The sequence below is a fragment of the Aythya ferina genome (assembly GCF_964211825.1).
Source record: "Aythya ferina genome assembly, chromosome: 1".
Taxonomy (NCBI): domain Eukaryota; kingdom Metazoa; phylum Chordata; class Aves; order Anseriformes; family Anatidae; genus Aythya; species Aythya ferina.
Genome location: NC_140296.1, coordinates 184,571,596 through 184,587,056, shown reverse-complemented (window position 1 = coordinate 184,587,056; position 15,461 = coordinate 184,571,596). Strand labels below are relative to the sequence as shown.

At 36.1% G+C, this 15,461-nt stretch overlaps 2 long non-coding RNA genes across 3 annotated transcripts in view; one reads left to right on the top strand and one right to left on the bottom strand.

Annotated features, from left to right (window-relative positions):
• The window catches only part of LOC311430577, a 30,563-nt gene that overhangs the window by 364 nt on the left and 14,738 nt on the right, over positions 1-15,461 (top strand). The window lies entirely within an intron of this gene.
• LOC311430576 overlaps positions 4,314-15,461 on the bottom strand; it is a 30,146-nt gene continuing 18,998 nt past the window's right edge. For both annotated transcript variants that reach the window (XR_014688879.1, XR_014688880.1), the window contains one exon: positions 4,314-5,547. This is a non-coding gene — a long non-coding RNA (uncharacterized lncRNA). The remainder of the gene's footprint in view (positions 5,548-15,461) is intronic.

Genomic DNA, 15,461 nt, shown 5'->3' with positions numbered 1-15,461 from the left:
TTCCAATTTTTCCATGGAGTGCAGATGTGGGGAATGGCAGAAGTATCCAATAGTGCTCTCTGTTTCAGGATAGCCTGAAAAGTTGTTGTCTGTCTCTGGAATATGATCAGTCCCCAAAATCTCAAACTTTTCTTTATTCTGTTAGTAACTGAAAGCAGACAACACTTATCAAAATACTTTCAGCACATTCTCAAATAACACTCATATCAGCAATATACTATTTTAGGAGTTTATATGAAATTTGCATCCATTTAGATCTAAGACAAAATGTAATTATCAGTAGAATGACTAGGGAACACAATGTCTAAAAAGGAAGAAAAAATAATCTGATTTTCTCCATTTGACCAAATAATGTACTATTGCAATATTTTTTCCAAGAAAAATCCTTTCATTGTAAAATATTGCAATTTTGTCAATAATAATCTGCTTTTTGGACAGAAGACAATATATATTTCAGTAAAAGTTGTTAAGAAGTTATTTTCTAATGACTGTTTTCCTGCTGTGTGGATTATTCCAGACTTCTCATTTTAAGTTAACACCATTTTGAAATGGAAAAAAAATTGCAGCCACACTGTGAATTTTTAAAAGATTTTTGAACTCTTCACCTATTTTATTTGTCTACTACACAGTTTTATTTTTTTTGTTGTTGTTTATTTTAGGCATTGGTAATATTTTATTTTATTAACATACCATTATAAAACTCCACTATAATAAAGAAAACAGAAACGTGTTTTTAAATGACAGATATATGTTTACAGACATAGTATAGTATCTTGTTGATATGTTGACCTGGCAAATGAGTAGAGAAAGAAATGACAAAAAGCTCTCATTTTAGAATGATAATCCTAAATAATCAGAATAAGATCACTTTTTTCTTCTTCCTGCTCTTTCTAGACTCTCTGAGCTTCCAATTTCTACCAAATCTCTTGCTGAAAAACACATGGCAATTTAACAAAACAAATTGCTTACACTGATCTTACGATTCTGTTATAAAACCACAGGGCACATAACTCTTAATCTTCCTCTTGACATGAATTTGAGTTATTTGTTGTATCCATTCTGGTTTGGCTAGTGAAATTAACTGTTATTGGTCAATCTGGCCAAAAGCAGGCAAGGAAGTAAACAAACAAAACAAAACAACACAGTAAAATATGAATTCTATCCCATTTAAGAATTTCACTTCATGAACTGGTATTTTTGGATGAAGTCTGGACTAAATGAAAAACACAGATTTAGTAAAATAGTGATACCTGATCAGGATGTCAATGCCCATCCCTTGGAAACTTAGGATAGTAGCCTCAGATGTGTGTGTGTGCATGCACTGCTGAGGCTTATATTCAGACTGCACAAATAAAAGCTTTCTATTTCTGCTACTTTTGAGTATGTTAATATCCTCCCCGTAATTGCACAAACTGAGCTCCATTTTGTTGCTTATTTTTTTCTGATTTCAGCCTGATGTATCTGAATTTTGTTTGACTTAAACCTGTCCTCGTTTTCATGAAACCAGCAGAAAAACTTTATGCAAGCAAAAAGCTCTTATGTTTATCTCCCCCAGGCCATTCAATTAAATTTCTCTGTTCCTGAAATCATCCAACTCATAATTATATCCTAAATGTGAAGGAGGGGTGAAACTTAGTTTGAGCGTGAGGATGCAGAAAGACTACTGAGTTTTCATCTTCAGTCCAAGGATTCTTGATTTTCTTTTTTGCCATTCTGCAAACCCTCCCAACTCCCACACTTCCTCCCAGCCACATAGCGTCCCTGATTCATTTCCACCCTATTTCTCATTTGACTTTATACTACAACCTTGTATTGAAGACAGAGAGTTCTTAGAATTTCCTATAGAATTTCCTATTTCCTAGGTTGGAAGAGACCTCAAGGTCATCGAGTCCAACCTCCAACCTAACGCTAACAGCCCTCCACTAAACCATATCCCTAAGCTCTACATCTAAACGTCTTTTGAAGACTTCTTGGGTGAAATTTCCTTAGAAAATACAGAAACATATAGCACATTCAGTGCAGGAGAACATTCAAGGAGATATTGACCAAAAAAAAAAGGGGGGAGGGGGGGGGAAGGGGGGGAGGGGGGAGGATCAGCATAAAAGGGAAATCCATTAGAGGGAAATAGCAGAAAAACGGAAGCAACCCCTTATACCACGAAGGGTTACTGTGAGCCTGCTGAATCATGCAGTGACAGTGACATCAGTGAGCAGGGATCTTCCAGCTATGGATGAGAAAATTTGTGTGGAGATTTTCATCGCCTTAATCTGCAGTTTATTGTGCTCCTCTTACAGCCTACACTGTATTTCGTTCTTCAGGTTTTAGTAGGTCAATATTCTAAATACTATTAATGAAGTTCATTGATGATGTGGGCCTGTTGGGAGATGTTTATCTTAATAAAAGTAACAGCTGATGCACAGCAGAGGACTTGGGGTCCTCTGTTAAATATAACTTTTTGTTCTGGCATCCTGGTTCCTTTCTTGCAATTGTTCAGGGTAATCTACACCCTTCCCATCTTATCTTGCATATAATCTTTTTCTTAAGGTGGGAGTATTCCCTGGCTGCTACTTAAAAATTTTAATTATTTACTTGCTGACATATCCATTTTGTTTACTGATTTTGCAGCATAATGAATACAACAAACAAATCAGAAAATGTGATCAAACAAGAAAAATAGGAAAAAAAGAAAGACCAATGCTCACTGAACAGGCAAAGCAGCACCTCTATCATTTCCCCTTTTTCAAGGGATCAGCTTTCTGTCAAGCATTCTGATTTTTATGATTCCACTTTAAAATGGCAACACTTAGGTATAAGAAAACACTGTCTATCTGTCCTACAGTTGCAATAAATGTGGAAGCATTAGCATTTCAATCTGGGCCAGAAAAATCATTTCAGTACTAAAAAGTAAATGTTGACCCTTGTATAAAAATAAATAAATAAATAAATAAAATAAACTTCCTGAAGTGACAAAAACTGATCCCTCCTTTTTCATATTTTTAAAGAAATATTTGAATGTAACGCTTTTCCTTTCCTTTTTTCTTTTTTTTTTCTTTTTTTTTCTTTTTTTTTTCCTTTTCTTTTTTCTTCTTTCTTCTTTTTTTCCTTTCTCTCTCCTTTTCCCTTTCTCTTTCCTTTTCCAATTTCATGGGCCATTTGTTCTGTCTGTTTCATTTCTCACTTTGTACTATCAAGATTGCTGTACTCAAATAAGGTCTTTAAATGTATTAGGAGATTCTCTGAAAGGATAACAACCTCATTTCAAATGCATATAGAAATGAATTTAAATGGGCTTAGACAACTCAGATTAGAATGCAATTTATAGCAAATTAAATGTCATTTTACCAGAGTTTTCTGGCCAAAATAAACTGCAGTAAAAATGCAAGCATAGAAATATGTGATATTTTTATATGTATATAAATATACCTAAATCATCCTTTCCAAGGTGATAATGATTTTATAGTTTTTAAAAAAGCAATTATTATAACCAGTGTTCAAGAAATATCATTGCTAAATATTTTAATACAGATGCCCTCCTTTACTTCAGACAAGTAGTAAATTGAAAAAAAAAAAAAAAAAAAAAAAAAGATGCTGGTACTCTTCTTGATTGGGATATAGGAAATATTAAGCATAAGGCTCTGTGTTTTCACATATTGTATTAAAGGTGATCTTAAAAGTCATCTCTGTTCTCCATGTATTTATATTTTCTCATTTCCTTCCCATGTGAATTTATATGTCAGGTATGAACCATATTTTTCAACATGGGCTGTTATTATCTTGAGATCAAAAATAAAAAATGTATTTTTAAGAAATTTATATATTGATATTCTGTTGACTACCTGACTTGCTTATAGAGAAATATGTGAAAATGTATAGCTATTTTATAGCTATAACTTTATAGCTAACATCTAGAGAAATACCATTAGCTCAAATTTAAATAAATGTGAGCAGTAGTTTCTGGTAACTGCATCAGGATTGCTGTGGAGTCACGTATCTTAGTAAGCAACATAATTTGAGGAAAAGCTTATGTGAAATGTAAAAATATGTCTTTTTTATTGTCCAATATTGGTAAAAATATGGATAGACTCATGTTCCAAGACTCATTTTATATTCCCCTTTAAATGTTTATCTATCTATCTATCTATCTATCTATCTATATGAAAGTTGGGAATATAGGGAAGGATTCTTCCTTCACTGAAGCATCTTGCCATATTCTGCCTACTCAAACTCCGCTGAGGAATGTATGTTGTCAGTGACAGAAGACATTGTGAATAAATACAACACACTGATAGGAATTCAACAAAGATTATGCTCTATTGGTGTGACAATTTTGCCTAACATGCTGAGCTCTCAGTGTGTCACAAAGAAAAACTGTTAACCAATTCAAGAACCAACATTAGTCTATATCTTGTATTATAGAAAAAAAAAAAAAAAAAAGAAAGAAAAAAGAAAACAAGAAAGAGTAATAATATGGGTAGAGTACTTAGAAAAGTCACAACAGTAGCAACAATAAAACTAAAATTTTAATTGGCACACTTGTTAATTTCAGTCCCTTTTTCTAGTGTCATGCTCACCCTTCTCTATTCCTCTGGGTCCTAAGGTTGATGGTTTCATGCTGGTGGTGGTGGTAGGAGTAGTGCCAGTAGGTTGTCAAAGGAGCCTTTGATGGGATCAATATGTAAATGTTGATTGGTTTCTTCTTCCACTCTTCTCATTTATTTATCTATTTATTCCTCTCTCTTCTCTTTGGGTTCATTTGTATATGTTTGATAATAAGCATTTACATATTTTTCTATATTCATTGGTCTGTAGCTTCAGACTGCATCCAAATTTACTATATATAGTACCATATACATATGATGGGATGCATCCATGTGTGCTGAGGGAACTGGCGGAGGTAATTGCTGAACCGCTCTCTATCATCTTTGAAAAGTCTTGGAAAACAGGAGAGGTGCCTGAAGATTGGAGGATAGCCAATGTCACTCTGGTCTTCAAGAAGGGTGAGAAGGAGGATCCGGGAAACTACAGGCCAGTCAGTCTCACCTCTGTCCCTGGAAAGGTGCTGGAACAGCTTGTTCTGGATGCCATCTCAAAGCAATTAGAAGAGAAGGTTATGAGGAGTAGTCAGCATGGATTCACCAAGGAGAAATAGTGCTCGACCAAACTCATAGCCTTCTATGATGGAATCGCCAGCTGGGTTGATGGGTGGAGAGCAGTGGATGTCATCTACCTTGACTTTAGCAAGGCTTTAGATACAGTGTCCCACAGCATCCTGCTAGCAAAGCTGAGAAAGTGTGGGATAGATGAGTGGACAGTAAGGTGGTTTGAGAACTGGCTGACTGGCTGAGCTCAGAAGGTGGTGATCAGCAGTGCAGAGTCCAGCTGGAGACCTGTTCCCCAGGGGTCGGTGCTGGGTCCAGTCTTGTTCAACATCTTCATCGACGACCTTGATGATGGTCTGCCCTCAGCAAGTACTCCAATGATACAAAGCTGGGAGGAGTGGCTGACACACCAGAAAGCTGTGCTGCCATTCAACAAGACCTGGACAGGCTAGAGAGATGGGTAGGAAGAAACCAAATACAGTTTAATAAGAGCAAGTGTAGAGTCCTGCTCTAGAGTGTGAAGGAACAACAGCATGTATTAGTACAGGCCAGGGGATGACCTGCTGGAGAGGAGCCCTGAGGAGAAGGACCTGGGGGTCCTGATGGACGATGGGTTGACCATGAACCAGCAGTATGCCCTTGTGGCCAAGAAGGCCAATGGGATCCTGGAATGCATTAAAAGGAGCATGTCCACCAGGTCAAGGGAGGTGATCCACCCCCTTTACTCTGCCCTGGTCAGGCCTCACCTGGAGTAATGTGTCCAGTTCTGGACTCCCCAGTAAAAGAAAGACAGGGATCTCCTGGGAAGAGTCCAGCAGAGGGCCATAAAGATGATACGGGGCCTGAAGCATCTTCCCTATGAGGAAAGGCTGAGAGACCTGAGTCTGTTCAGCCTTGAGAAAAGAAGACTGAGAGGGAATCTTATCAATGTTTACAAATACCTTAAGTGTGGGAGACAGAGGGATTTGGCCAACCTCTTTCCAGTGGTATGTGGGGATAGGACAAGGGGCAATGGCTACAGAATGAAGCACAGGAAGTTTCGCACCAACATGAGAAAGAACTTCTCCTTCACAGTGAGGGTGACGGAGCACTGGAACAGGCTGCCCAGTGAGGTTGTGGAGTCTCCTTCTCTGGAGATATTCAAGACCCACCTGGACACCTACCTGGGCAACCTGCTCTAGGGAACCTGTTTTGGCAGGGGGGTAGGACCCGATGATCTCTGGAGGTCCCTTCCAACCCCTACAATTCTGTGAATTCTGTGAATATGATATTCCCTATTTCTTTATTCTCTGTGTTACCACTAAAACAAGTTTTATCTGTCTCCAGATCTGCATTTTTTTAACTGACAGGTACCAAGATATTTAAAGCTGCAAATTCTTCAGTTGCAGCCTGGGGAATTTGTGCCCCAAATTGTATCATCCCATGCCTGCACACTTCTACACTCCTTCCCATGTCTCCACTTCTCAAGGCCTCTGCTGATGTACCAAGGCTGTATTTCTCTGTTACATCATTGTGCTGGAGCCAAAAATATTTCATTCTGCCTAGAACAATTGTTAGTTCCTGCTAACATATATGAAACGATCATTTCACACCAAGATAAGTAATAACAATAACAATAAATCAATAAAAATTATTAATGAATAAGTAATTAATAATGATCAATAATAATTAATAATATTAATGATGACATGTCATATAAAATATCTAATATACATAAATAAACAGATTAGATGTAGAGATATAGACACCTGGTCAATTAGAGTGATCTCATAGTGAAGTATAGGAAAATAAAACTGCAGGCAGGTTAAGAAATATTGAGGCAGAGCAGGCCTGTCAAGCCTCAGTCCTGAGACCTCACAAACTTAGCATGAAGTCTGTTACTAGCAAATAGCATATTAATAACATAAAGGTGGTACAACTGCAATAGCTAGAAAAAAAAAAGTATATTGAAAAGAAACCAAGAAGTGCTAATTCATTTTAAATCTCGACAGAGTTTATAAAGACAAAATACAACTATTGCTTTATAATTTGGTCTCTCATTCCTGCTCTTGTAAAAATCGTTTACTGATCTTCAAATTAATCTACAAAACCACAATTTCTTGTTCTTGACCATAGCCTTAGTCTCTACAGTCTTCATTGACATTTTTTTTTCAATCAGACTATTACAATATATGCGGAAAGAATGTACTCTTAAAATGTAATAAAACAGCAAAACACTAGGAATTCTATTCAGAGAAGCATTTCTTTTTTGGGCAGAAAATACTTTTTGTTTTTTCAGAAATGCATTTATGCTTTAGAATACTTGCTAATGCATTGGAACTAGCTTTAGACATATATTAGAATCACTAGACAGCATCAAGTGGAAAAAAATCTTTTTTATTTCATATCTTAGGTCAATTCCCTCCATGGGGTAGTAGATCAGAACTGACCACTGCACAAAGCACACATAAAAAATTATATTCTCCATTCTAGAGCTGTATGTTACTCATAATAATTACCATGTCAAATTCTAATCTAACTGTCAATAGATCCCTCCTCTGTAATCAGACTTCCCTGTGCTACAGAAACCTGCAATTTATTCTGCTTATGCTATCGCCTTTAAATCCTAATTAATATTTAGATTCACATTTAATTGAATTCAGTAATGGCTGTCTATATGCTAATTTGTTTGTAGTTGCAGGCCATCTGTTGTGCTGTAGGATCTTCCCATCTGTATTTAATAATTTACAGACAAGTGGACTTGTCTTTTATGTTTTATTTCCCTCCTTTCTATTTCTTTGTTTTAGCTCGTAAAACCTTTACTAAAATGAAGTGACTGAGGTACAACTTTACTTTTTACAGAGTAAATACATAGATCCATAATTAATCAAATAAAAAGAATTATTATCATCGGAAATTCAATTCCCATATTATTTTTCCATTTATTAAATTACAAATACTCTCTTTGTACTGTATGATTTACTGCCAATTTTGTGATCTAGATTACATGTGCTCTTGACTTTTATATCTTCACTTTTATAGCCATGGGCTTCCAGCTTCTTTGGGAGAATATTGTGAGAGACCATGTCAAAAGCCTTGCTGAAGTATAGGTAGACTACGTCAACAGGCTTTTTCCCTTATCAACCAGGCAGGTCATGCAGTCATAAAATGAGGAGGTTGGTCAGGCAGGACTTGCCTTTCATTAACCCTTGCTGACTGGGCCTGATCTCCCAGTTGTCCCGCATATGCTATGTGATTGCATTCAAGATTACCTGTTCCATCACCTTTCCTGGCACTGAGGAAACCTGTAGTTCCCTAGGTTCTCCTCATGACCCTTCTTATAGATGGGCATCAAAATAGCAAGTCTCCAGTCATTTGAGACCTCTCCAGATGAACATGACCACTTATAGATGATGGAAAGCGGCCCAGAAATCACATCTATCAACTCCCTCAGCACCCTCAGGATGCCATCTGGCCCCATGGACTTGTGACAGTCCAGGTGGAGCAGCAGATCTCTAATTGTTTTCAACTGAACCATGGGGGCTTTCTTCTGCTCCCTGTCCCAGACTTCCAAGTCATCTTCCAATCATCTAAACTGTAAATAAAAATTCGCTCTCTACAGTGGTAAAAACAAACTATGCCAAGACACACTAAGAGATTACATCATGAGAAGACAAAAAAGACTTGTTGATTAGCTTAAATACTTGACAGATTGAACAAAACAATGCATGTTACAGATATGATGAATTCTGGCATCAGCCTTTCTCATCATATTACATTTAGTGAAGCTAACAGACAAGGTTGTGTTTCTTTTTTCTTTTTTACAGAATTGCAGGGGTTGGAAGGGACCTCCAGAGATCATTGGGTCCAACCCCCCTGCCAAAACAGGTTCCCTAGAGCAGGTTGCCCAGGTAGGTGTCCAGGTGGGTCTTGAATATCTCCAGAGAAGGAGACTCCACAACCTCACTGGGCAGCCTGTTCCAGTGCTCCGTCACCCTCACTGTGAAGAAGTTCTTTTGTATGTTGGTGCAGAACTTCCTGTGACCCATTTTGCGGCCCATGTCCTGTCCTCACAGACCACTGAAAAGAGGTTGACCAAATCCCTCTGTCTCCCACACTTAAGGTATTTATAAACATTGATAAGATTCCCTTTCAGTCTTCTTTTCTCAAGGCTGAACAGACTCAGGTCTCTCAGCCTTTCCTCATAGGGGAGATGGTTAAGGCCCCATATCATCTCCACCAGACTCTTTCCAGGAGATCTCTGTAATTTTTGTACCAGGGATCCGAGAACTGGACACATTACTCCAGGTGACGTCTGACCAGGGCAGAGTAGAGAAACTAATGAGAAGCAAAATAAATGGATGTTTATGTGAATCACAAAAACCCATACAGTGGCATGTGAAAGAAACCTACACAATATGCATGCACAGCCATACACAATGTCATAATTTTGTACTACGTGAGAGGGTGAAACCTTGAGTTATCCAGAGTAGACACTGGAAATGTGACTACACAAGCAGAGGTTGGGCTCTTCCTCTGTACTGGGTGAGATGGAATTATTATGTCTGTTAAGCTCATGGAAGGAAAGCACATGACACACAGGCTTACATGATCATAATCTACTTCTTCTGAGCCATTACATAAGAATTATACCTGTCTCAGTGGCATTTGCTATCATTTTAGTTACATTACAGTTAATCTTTTTCTTTTGTTTCATTTAATACTTTATTTTACCTGCATCTAAATTTCTTTCATATTTATTTTATGGTTTTGGTTAAAAATATATATCTTCAACTTGCTGGGCATAAGGCAACCTTAGCTGGAAAATGCACAAAGTATTAATGAAATTATAATAGTTATTCAAGAAAGGATGGGTTTTGGTTTTACTTAGACCACTGAAGATTGGTCATTCTCTGAGACAGGATGACGACCTAGAAACACAGCAACACTATTATGAATTTATAATGAATTCCATATTCTTGATCCTTCACCACTGAAACCAATAGGAAATTTTCCTGCAAACTTTACAGAGGAACTTGGTCATGCCATCTAAATGCTGTGCATGTCCATTATTCATGAAGCAGAAATTTAAGTACTTGTTTGAACTTCAATTCTTAACTAAATTTTAGCTGTGTTAAACCTATCTTTGAAAATATTAAAGGCAAGATTTGTGAAAAGCATTAATCAAGAGTGAGAAATAAATCTCTGTTTTCTTTCTAGAACAGTCACCTTTTGGAGTATTAATTAATGTATCCATGGGACTGAAAGATGAGATTTAAGCATCATCTAGTAACAAGTATCAGCTAAATGCCTGCCAAATCTTTTTTTTTTTTTTTTTTTTTCTAAAGACCACAGGGTATTCTATGAGTAAATACAAGCACTATTTAGTGCAACTGCACATTTAATTGATTCTTGTGATAGTTTCAAACTTTGCTTATGTTCACACTAGCATTTACAGTTACATCCATTCCTAAAAAGGAAGGAAGCAGGAAAAAACAGTTACTGAGTTTTTATTTTATTGGTTTTCTCAGGAATATATACTCCTCCTTCTGATTATCCCTTATTTTCTCTGCTTAAGGGGTAGTCTCTTGCTCAGATGACTGGCACAGTTAAGCCCTTTAGCAAGCTCTTTGTTACTATAATTCTAAAGCTCAGCAATAACTCCTCTGTAGCTCACAGCAGCAGGAAGTGATGACAGACTTTTAATGCTTTGTGTCAATAGGATAAACAATATGCTACTCTGGAGAGCTTTCTCAGATTAACTCTGATACAGCACCTGCAATAATATATATTAATATCTCTGCATTATTAACTGTACATCATAAGTAGTGTTATCTGCATTTTTTTTCTGTTTCCACCCCGAAGGTATACAGTCAGAAATTAGATATGTAAGTAAATAGGACTATGGAGGATCCCAATATTAGTTTTCCTGACAAAAATTAGATAGTAATTAAAAATAATTAGATCCGTTGAAGTGGTAATTAAGCCTCAAACCCAGGAAGCCTTATGCATACAAGGCACATTTTGTGTTTATTGGTAATGCAGTACATAGGAGGCTTTTCAGAAATGCTCTCTGGCTGCAATTACTGTGTGTATAGATAAACATGTCACATTAGTTTAGTGGAGGACTTGTTAGTGTTAGGTCAGAGGTTGGACTCGATGATCTTGAGGTCTCTTCCAACCTAGACGATTCTGTGAGTCTGTGATTAGTAGAGTCTATGGGATAGAAATTCAGCTGGTGTAAATAGTGAGAATGGCAGTAAATTCAATTACACTGATTTACAACAGCAAAGATTCTTACCTGATGTGCTTCAAGGCCTTTATGAAAATTTCCACAAAAACTTCTGCTGTGACATAGTTTTTGTGTACTTTAATTTCACTACATTAATTTTACTAAGCTTTAATATTATTTATTAGGTCTAGCCTAAATGAATCATGGTGTCTGATTAGATCCTGGTCCAATACAGTGTTTGGTCTTATTGGCCTTGTATAAATTAGCCTTTAGCAGTAGACAACAGAGGCACCATCTCTGCCTATGCTAAGATGAAATAAATCTACTTATGAAATAAGATGTTCCCTTCCCTCCACTGAATTGGTTTAAATGTAACCATCTATGTTATGTTTAAAATCTCACTTTTGATGTCTTGAAATATATTACATGATTTTTTTTAAATGTGATGAAACATTAATGACATAAAATGTCCGTATTTTGTACTTTACAGGACACACAAAACTATATATGCCGCTGATGTATATATGCTGTAAACACTTTGCTGAAGGTTGATATCCAGTAGATTAAAAGGAAAACTATTAGAATTTTTTTTTTTTTTTTTTTTTTTTTTTTTTTTTTTTTCTGGGAGGAACAATATATATGCACACTCCAATATCTGAATCATTAATTTGTACTGAGAAACTATTCTCTACATGTTGTTGGTTTTAGATTTGTGCCTAGATCGGCACTGAGATATTTCATTGTTTAAAGTTCTTATTTAAACAATATTTCAGATCATCTCCATCTCTTCTTATGTCACTGTTTCCTCTTCAGAGGTCTATTCTGGCACAGAATCAACATTTCCACAGATGGGTAGTAAAATGTATGTCCTACAAATGTAACCTGTTATTCAAGGAGAAAAGAATCCTTTGCAACTAACACAAAGCTTGAGAATCCTCAACATCACTAGAACTAACATTAATTTTCCCACCACCTTGTGCATATTGAAGATTCAGGTAATAATACTGATTGTGAAGGCAGAAGCCCATGCAACATAATTAGGCACAGTGAAGCATACAGCCATTAAGTTTCCTCTGTGAGTCATACTTATGCTGCATATGGACTATCTAACAATTCTAAGTATTTTCTAAAAACTGACATAAGGTTTGGAATTTTAATACAGGAATGATCAGTTGATACTTCTCATTGATCTATTCTCCCACATGCCTGGTGATAGGACGAAGAGGAATGGGCTAAAGTTGCACCAGGGGATGTTTAGATTGGATATTAGGAAGAACTTCTTTACCAAAAGGGTTGTTAGGCATTGGAATGGGCTGCCCAGGGAAGTGGTTGAGTCACCATCCCTAAGGTATTTAAAAGACATTTAGATGTAGAGTTTAGCGATATGATTTAGTGGAGGACTTGTGAGTGTTAGTTCATAGGTTGGACTAGGTGATCTTGGAGATCTCTTCCAATCTAGATGATTCTGCAATTCTGTGAAAAGTATCTCTGTCTCCTTGAGACATCTTGTGTATGTGTTTTTTGCGGAAGGAGAAAGAATAGTTGCAGTCCCTAAAGATATCTAAGTTGTGTTTGTTTGTTTCCCCCATGTTCCTTGATGCTTGAAGCTTATGGAGATGAGAAAATTCATAGGCCAAATACTTATCATTTTTAATTGAAATTTAAATATAATATAGAATTTATTTAATCACAGAGAAAATTTTATTTATTTATTTATTTTTGCTTAGAGATGATTCATGAATACTAGCATGTTTTTTCAAGAACTTTTCCTGAACTTCTTACTTTCCTTTAACTCTTGCTGTAAACCAAGAACATTCTAATATTGTTGAAGTCTACTTCTGTTCTCAAATATCTTTATAAAGATGCACCCAAGCTTTTCTGTGTCTTTGATCAATTGTCCACTCATATTGGTCAAAAGCAGAGGAAATCTACATCCTATTATTATTCTAATTCCTTTTCTTTTGCACATACCATGCTAGTTTATTAAACTTGCATTTGTAACTCTCTGAAAATAAATAAATAAATAAAATAACCAGATTGCCAGAAACTAGCAACTATCACTTCACCACGTGAACTGTCCAAATGCTGATGTAATTACTGATTAGAAAATTTGTCTAAATAGATGCTTCATGTCTGCCAGGTTTTCACTTGAGTTGAGACCACTCTCTGAATTAAGGGCATAACTATTTCTTCATGTCTCCCAAAGAAAGTACAAATAACACTGATGGGTATAAGTAGCAAATTTATACATACTGTTAGAAAAGTGCCCCATCCTTTCTTTTGCATGTCCCCAGTCAATAAAAATATGGAACAATGTTCCAAACAGAGTACCTAGATAATGATACAATACACGGCCATATAGCCAGCTATTTGTGACTTTTCATACATTCCCTATAAGCAAAATATTAATAATTTCAAACAACATCTGGATTAAATAATTCTCATGTTAAACATTTTGTTTGAGGATCGAAAGAAAATTACTTCCTATGCTGACGAGAGTGTTATATACCCCTTACAAACATTGCAGGTTCAAGACACCAAATGTTAGGTTGCAAATCTTCCATGAGGCTTAGCAATGTTAATCATTAAATTACAGATGTCTGACAGCATAGTTAAGATTCACAATCAGTATCTATGTATCTAAAGGAAGTACACAGGATGTCTGTCAAGGGACACAGGTGTTTTATTGACATTAATAATGTGAACAGGCCTGGTCTTCATCTCCAACAATGCATATAATCATTTATATTGTTTATTGGAGCCTGTAGCATTTCTGACCTGCAACAATTAGTGCTCCCCCAGACATTGATCAAACACAGCCCAGAGAAAGTTTCCAATAGGCAGCATAACTGAGAATATTCCTAATAATATTTTTTTTCTCTCAAAATCAGAGAATAGACACAAGCCCATTTGCTTTACAGGTACAGTCATGATATAATAGCTATAATAGCATGATGAGCACTTGGATATCTACACAATATCTATACATTCCTACTAAGGAGTGCTAAGACAGGGAGAAGTTATTTGTCTAACTGCAGTCCCCACTAAGGTGAATTTTGGGAGAGGACTTGTCAGCCAAAAAACATGCATTTATTTTTTTTTTTATATAAATTTGTTCTTACTGGGGACTATTTTATTTTATTAATTCCTGGCAGCACTGCCCACAAGGACATCTAAAAATAAGTGGCCTATAATGATAGAAATATCACTTTCTAAGTAAAAGGAGAAAGATAAAACCATATCTAACTTTATGCAAACTCATGCTCCTTTTTTCCTGCTTGCATTGCTTTATGCATATTATGTAAGAAACATAATAATTAACTAATTTCCTCCTTGAAGATGATAATATTTGGAAATTTCACTTCTTTCACACAGCTTTTTTATATCATTTGTTACAGCAGCTGTCACTACATAGCCATTGCAAGAAAATATACTGAGGAAAAGAGGAAGTAGAGATTGTGAGACAATTATTATGCATGTGAGTTCATAATGGCATTTGCCAAAGGGAATTCTCAAAAGTGAAGTATATTGTCGAGGTCTAAGAAATTAAAATTTCATTGTTAGTTCCAATGCAACAGGAAAATTGTGATCAGATCTCTCTTCCCACATTTTTTTTCTCTCTGAAACCTGCTCCAAACCCATCTTTCCAATAAATTATATGTAGTAATATATCACCAGTTCAGAACTGCCAATATTTCACCATATTTCTTCTGCTGTATTATCTAAGAAATGCTAGACTCTAAGCGTATATCTCTTTGAGTAGAGCACAAAGTTAGGCGGCAACAATGTCTTCACACTGTAGATTTTAAGGACCTAAAAGATCCCTTTCAAGAGGATAATAACATACCTTACAGTAAATGAATTTCACCCTTTTATGGAGAGCCAACACAGTCTATGAATGTACCAACTGAGTTCTATTTAAGCTCTTAGAAGAAGGTATAGGTATCAGATCTGAAGTTTGAATTCTCAGTCTCATCCTATTACATTCAGAGGACTTCAAATCACTCTCTGAACAGTGGTGAATATTCCTTGCAATTGTCACCCTTTATTATTCTTCTCATGATACATCATAAGGTTCTATTCCATCCCCCTCTTCAAAATACTTATGAGGAAAAAAGAAAAAAAAAAAAAAAAAAAAAAGACTGTATCAA